We start from the raw sequence: 6,604 nt of genomic DNA, 5'->3' as shown, positions 1-6,604 counted from the left end.
GCGCCTTGCACACCTAACACCCGCATGCTGTGCACTCCTAATATCCGCGTGCTGTGCACACCTAATATCCGTGCACCTTGAACACCTAACACCCGTGCGCTGTGCACACCTAACACCCATGCACTGTGCACACCTAACACACGCAAGTCTTGCACATTGCACTGTGCACACCTAACATCCACGCGATTTGCACACCTAACACCAGCGCGTTGTGCACACCTAGCACCCGTGTGCTTTGCACACCTAGCACAGCGCGCTTTGCACGCCCACATGCATTATGCGCACCCACGCCCTCTATGCAGAGCAGAAATCTAGGGTTCCCGACTGAGCCTTTTGACAATAAATCAGTTAAAGGATATCTCGATATATGCTCATCAGAGAGGATGATCCGGGATTAAACTAATCAGTAAATGTTTCTCTGCTCATTATTTTCCAGGGAAGATTTCCAGGCGATTCTCCGACGCCAAAAGATTATTAATCCCGTAAAGAGCAGAACATCAAACATCGCTCCTGGCCCGCGGTGCAAAGGCAGAGCCCCTGGGCAGCTCGCGTGTCTGCGGGGCCCAGGCCCCGGGGGCAGACATCGCTCCTGGCCTGCGGTGCAAAGGCAGAGCCCCTGGGCAGCTCGCGTGTCTGCGGGGCCCAGGCCCCGGGGGCAGCCCCAGGTGTCATTGGGCGCCAGGATCCAGAGCGCTCTGGCCACCCTCCTCCCACCAGTGCCCTGCCCCCCCCCCGGCCCTGGCCCGCTCACACCTGCCTAGCAGCCCCCAGCCAGCGACCCCCAGCTCCGCTCAGCCCCGGGACATCGGCTTAACCCCGACCTGGGGGACAGAGCCTTGGATCCCCGCCGGAGGGAGGGACCTGCCTTGGCTGGGACCCCGGGACTGCAGCGCGGCTAAGGCAACATCCCCTCGCCCGTCTCTGTCCTGCCCCCCAGGCTCAGGCAGGGGGGTCCCTCGCTGCCCTTTGGAGGAGACGGGGCTGGTGTGACTCTCCATCGCCGCCTGGGGCCAGCGGGAGGTGCCTCTCGGAGCCTCTCCTCGGCGCCCTGACCATGCTCTTTGTTATCATATACACGCCGGCCAATCCCCCTTGGATCTGGCTGAACACTTAGGCGGGCTGACGTCTTGTGGCAGTGAGTTCCAGAGTCCAATTCCACGGAGTTCGAAAAAGCGTCGGGAGAAGAATTGCTGGGGTTGCACATTCTTCCTCCAGCCCGTCACCACCGCCAGGGCCAGTCCGTCTGTTAGTGGGACACTTGGCTCCATTTGGGAGGGGCCCGTGAGGACACGGGACAGGCCTCTCTTACTAAAGGTGCAGAACAGCGCAGGTAACTGTCGGACTGGCCGAAGAGGGGCCAACCGAGCAGGTTGAATATTTCTCTTTCGAGGGGGAGGAGGGATTTCAGCAAGAGGGGGGCAAGTTTTATGAGTTTTCATTTCATTTTATTTTGCAAAATTCCCTCCCCGCACACACATAATTTGTGGACTAGCCCTTGAGGTCAGGCTGACAGTCTGACTATGCTCCTAGCTCACCTGTTCGCCGTAGGACGGCCGACTGACGTTCAATGGAAATGTAAATCAGCACATATGATTCTAGTTCCTATTTTCTTTGGCTTGCAAACATCTTGGTAACATCAAGCACTGACTTCCAGCTTCTCTTATTTGGAAATCTCTTGTTTCCTTGTTTCCAGTCTCAGTTAAATACCACTTGCCTTCCCACAAATATAAAAATAGAGTTATAACCTTGGAAATATCTTCCCTTGCCTGGAAATGACCTTATGCGTGAATCAGGGAGGCTGGATAAGAGAATAGATAGATATTGGGTGGGATGGTTTAGGGGATTAGTAATAGGATAAGGAAGCTTTCACCTCCAAGACAGTGGTTTAGATCTGAACCAGGTCAGCACCAACTGATAGCTCCTTGTTGGCCGGTGTGAAATGAGCTGGTGGGACTAGCTGAAGTCCTTGTGAAGAGACGGCCACCTAAATAGCCACCATTCTCAGCAGAGAAGGCAAAGCCTGGATCCACAGGAGTTCCCCCTGCTCCCTCCAGGCATGAGCTGTGAATCTTTTCTGCACCATTGCTGCAGACAGGACTGCCATGGAGAAGTTTGAGATTAAGCCAGAGACAGGAAAGGATGTGCATTATGGTCTAACAAAGCCATGCCTTGGTGGCTGATAGGTACCAGGTGATGGATGGCTGACTGTCACGAGTGGCCATGGCCCATCACCCCCAGACCATGATCTGAACCCTAGAGCATCTTGGTGAACTCAGATAATGATCCTTACTGCAGAAAAAAGTGTAATAGGAGAGGGGATGATCGCTGACCTGTAATTCTGCTTCCCTGAGGACACGATGCTGTCTGCGTCCCTGCTCTTGGATCTCAGCTCCCCTGGCAAAAGACCCACCCTCCCCTCACCGTCAGTGCTTTTGGGATCTTTAGGGCACCCGCATTTCAGCCCCATTCTGAAATCAGCTGCCATCGCCTTCGAGTCCTCTCCTGAAACTCCTCGGTGAGTGGGAAACACAGAGCTTCCCACGTTCTCCATGGGGGATCCAGACCAGCACCCCGGGAGAAGGAGCTGGGCCCCACGGGGATCTCTGCCTTACCAAAAAGTCCATAATTTAAGAGCCATCAAAGTTAAGTGAAGTGAGTCGAGGGGAGCCAACGCTGCAGACTGGCGAGCCATCGAGAACTCTGGGCCCAGCACACACTGCAAAGCTTTGAGATGCTGGCTGCATGAAGCTTTGAGAGGTGATGGGGTCCAGTGGAGAGGGCACTAGCCTGAGATTCAGGTTACCTTGTTCTTGTCCCAGCTCTGCCACTGACTTGCGGTGTGACCTTGGGCAAATCACTTTGCTGCTCTGTGCCTCAGTTTCCCCATCTGTAAAAGAGGGATGATAAGAAGGTTCCTTTTCTCCCACCCTCTGTCTGTTTAGCATGTAAGATCTTGGGGGCAGGGACTGTCTCTTGCTATGTGCACATACAGCATCGAGCGCCATGGACTCAGACCTTGGGTGGGACGTTTAGGTCCTACTGCTACTAAGGTTTCATTGTCCCTCGCTGAAGCATTTCTTCACTCTCCTCTCAATGCTCTTTGTTTATTGTATTTATTGACTGTTCCATTCTAGTTGGTTTATTTCTGATACGTGATGGCCTAGCCCGCACTCGGGGCCCGGGCACAGGCAATTTGATTAAAACAGTGACGCACACACAATACAATCCCTCCTGGACTCTTGTAGCACACACCATCCCCAGCTCACTAACACCAGTGGGAGGGAAGAGGAAATTCTTCCATTGCCAACCTGCTCACGCCCACCTCTGACTTCAGCCCAGCCTCCACTAACTCCAGGGACAATAGCCGAGCCATGCCCCGGAAGCCAGTGCATCCAAACGCTGTCAAACAAGGGGCAGGAGGAGGGAATTCCAGAGGCAAGGATTCTTTACTGCGCATGTCCTTGAGATGCACAGGTGGGGGGAATTTGCCATCCGTGCATCTGGCCACCGTCTCCCCGGATCTCTGGACCGTTCTAACACAGCCTGCAAAGCACCCAGCTGAACAGCAGCGGTGGGTGAGCCCCGTCAGCAGAGGACGCGTCTAGAGTAAGGGAGAGGAGGATATTTACTTATTGTCCTGAAGCCATTGTTCTCGGGGTTTTATCATCACGACTTCTCTCCACTGCAAATATACTTGGGGTGGGGGGGTCCAGAACTGAGCAATAATAATAATACACCTCTACCTCGCTATAACGCTGTCCTTGGGAGCCAAAAAATCTTACCGCGTTATAGGTGAAACCACGTTATATCGAACTTGCTTTGATCCGCCGGAGTGCGCAGCCCCGCCCCCCCGAGCACTGCTTTACTGCGTTATATCCGAATTCGTGTTATATCGGGTCACGTTATATCGGGGTAGAGGTGTAATAATAAAATACTGCAACTAAGTAGCAGCCCATCAAAGAATTTATTACTAATGTTAATGTTCAAAAGTAGGGCGCTGCTGTGTTAATAAATGCTAGTGTAGTAGGGCCAGCCAACCAGTGCTAAGGACAGCTGGGGATGGCCATGCCAAGGGGATTTTAAGTGAATCCAGGACTATTTGGAAACAAATCTGGTTTCCACCCACATCATCCAGTACAAGTATCTGACAAACCTGTCAGGGATGGTTCAGGTACACTCAGCCCTGCCCCAGTGCCGAGGGATGGACTAGATGCCTCACACGGTCCCTTCCAGCCCTACATTTCTAGGATTCGTTGACTCTAAGTTAGAGCAGCCTTCTGGCTGCTCTAATGTGTGACACTGTCAGCAGCTCCAAAGAGCTGTGGTAGGATCCAGGGATCAGCCATGCTGCCGTTCCTGAGCCACACTCCCTATGCAAGGAGTAAGCTGTCCCCAGGGCAACTTTCACTGGTGAAGCAGCATACGACTGCCGTGAGTTAACCAGAAGCTACAGGCCACAGCCTGGGATAAGGTCAAAGGTTATAGGACAGCTGTGTGTGTGCAAGGGTGCACGTGAGTGAGTGTGTGTAAAATGTGCAGGGTTGGTAGCCACAAAGAGACCGTTAACAATCCTGTGTCCTCTAGTTCTATGATAAAATTCTTTGTAATGTCCTACCAAGCCGGCAATTCTTGGCCACGTTGTTACTGCTTCTGTAGCGTTCAGTGTTGGAGCTCACAGCTCGTAACTGACCGGAGATGAGCTGTGTACTACGCGGTGCACTAGCCACAAATTGCAACAGGGAAAGCTCAGCTCTAGACTTTTTATGACAGCAAAACTCCCTCCCTGACTGCAGCCCAGTGCCTGTTCCACCGTGACTAGCTTTGTTCCTTAAAGCAGACAACTGGCTCTTGAGGACGGACAGACAAGCAGACACAGAAGAGCAAGTGTGGAATTTTCAGAGGTGCTCAGCATTGGCCTAGCTCTGCTCCCACTGTAGACAATGGGAGGGCAATTTAATTTCAGTTATTATAGAAGATGAAACATGGGTGATACTTAAATACATGGCAAAAAGGCTTCACTCCAAACACCACTCTGCAAGCGTTGCAGAGGGTTCCACTTAAAGTTCATTCCCATGATGCAAAAACACATCTGTCTCATATTAAATGTTAGCTGTAAACACATTAAATTGGTCTTGATAAAAATCTAGTGGGAGTCCTAATTCTGCATCAGCGAGTTATTTTCCCCCTTACATTCAGCATGCCCACTAGACATCCCTGCTAATTCCTGATAATAGATTTCTTTCTTAAGACGTTTGATTAAAAACAGAAGAGCAGTCATGATTTAAATGGACTTTAAGAGCAAACCATGTGTTGATACACAGGACTTTTACATCTGGAGTGTCACAGATTAATCAAACTGCTGGAAAGTGCAGTAACAAGACAGCTGTCACAGCAGTCCTGAGTAGATCTCCTAATTAATTCCTAGCGGAAAACAGGGCAAACAAATGAACATCCAGCCATCACACCTAACCTGGAAAAGAAAAAAAGAACCCAAAGAATGATATTTATTTATTTAGATGTATAAAGACAAGAAATAGGTATCTATTTCACACTCTCGATGTTGCTAACAATTATTTGTAATCACAAGAGGAACTGGATGCAATCCAGCTGGGTGACAATGTGGTCCAGTGCTATTAAATCAATAGGACTGCTCCCTGTGCATAAAGGTAAGTATGTGCATAAGCTTTTGCAGGAAAACGCAGCAATGGCTGAAGCGTTAAATGCCTTTTTTGTTTCAAATTTCACAAAAAGGTTAGCAGTGATCGGATGACTAAGATAGTGAACATCAGTGTAAATGGGGTAGGATTTGAAGCTAAAATAGGAAAAGAACATGTTAAGAATTACTTAGACAAATCATCAGGGCCTGATGAAATACCTTCTAGAATATTTAAGGAACTGGCTGAACAGATCCCTGAGCCATTAGGGATTATCTTTGAGAACTCGTGGAGGACAGGAGAGATCCCAGAGGACTGGAAAAGGGCAAATATAATACCTAAGGACAACCCAGGGAATTATAGACCAGTCATCTTAACTTTGGTGCCCAGAAAGATAATGGAGCAAATCAAACAATCAATTTGTCAGCACTTAGAAGAAAATAAGGTAATAAGTAACAATCAACATGGACAAATCATGTCAAATCAACCTAATATCCTTCTTTGACAGGCTACCAAGCTTTGTGGGTGGGGGGAAGAAGTAGATGCGCTATAGCTTGACTTTAGTAAGGCTTTTGATATTGTCTCACATGACCTTCTCATAAACAAACTAGGGAAATATAGCCTAGACCTAGATGAACCTTCGATAAGGTAGGTGCACAACTGGCTAAAAAAACATACTCAGAGAGTAGTTATCAATGGTTCACAATCAGATTGGAAGGGCGTGTTGAGTAGGGTCCTGCTGGGATCTGCCTTGGGTCCAGTTCTGTTCCATATCTTCATCAATGACCTGGATAATGGCACAGAGAGCACACTTATAACGTTTGCAGATAACATCAAGCTGGGAGGGGTTGCAAGTGCTTTGGAGGATAGGATTAAAATTCAAAATGAAGCTGCAAACTGGATAAATGGTCTGAATTAAATAGGATGAAATTTAGTGAGGACAAATGCAA

The sequence above is a fragment of the Terrapene carolina genome, unplaced genomic scaffold (genome assembly GCF_002925995.2).
Source record: "Terrapene carolina triunguis isolate 2854851 unplaced genomic scaffold, T_m_triunguis-2.0 Scaffold275, whole genome shotgun sequence".
Lineage (NCBI taxonomy): Eukaryota > Metazoa > Chordata > Testudines > Emydidae > Terrapene > Terrapene triunguis.
Note: the sequence above shows the minus strand (reverse complement) of the source record.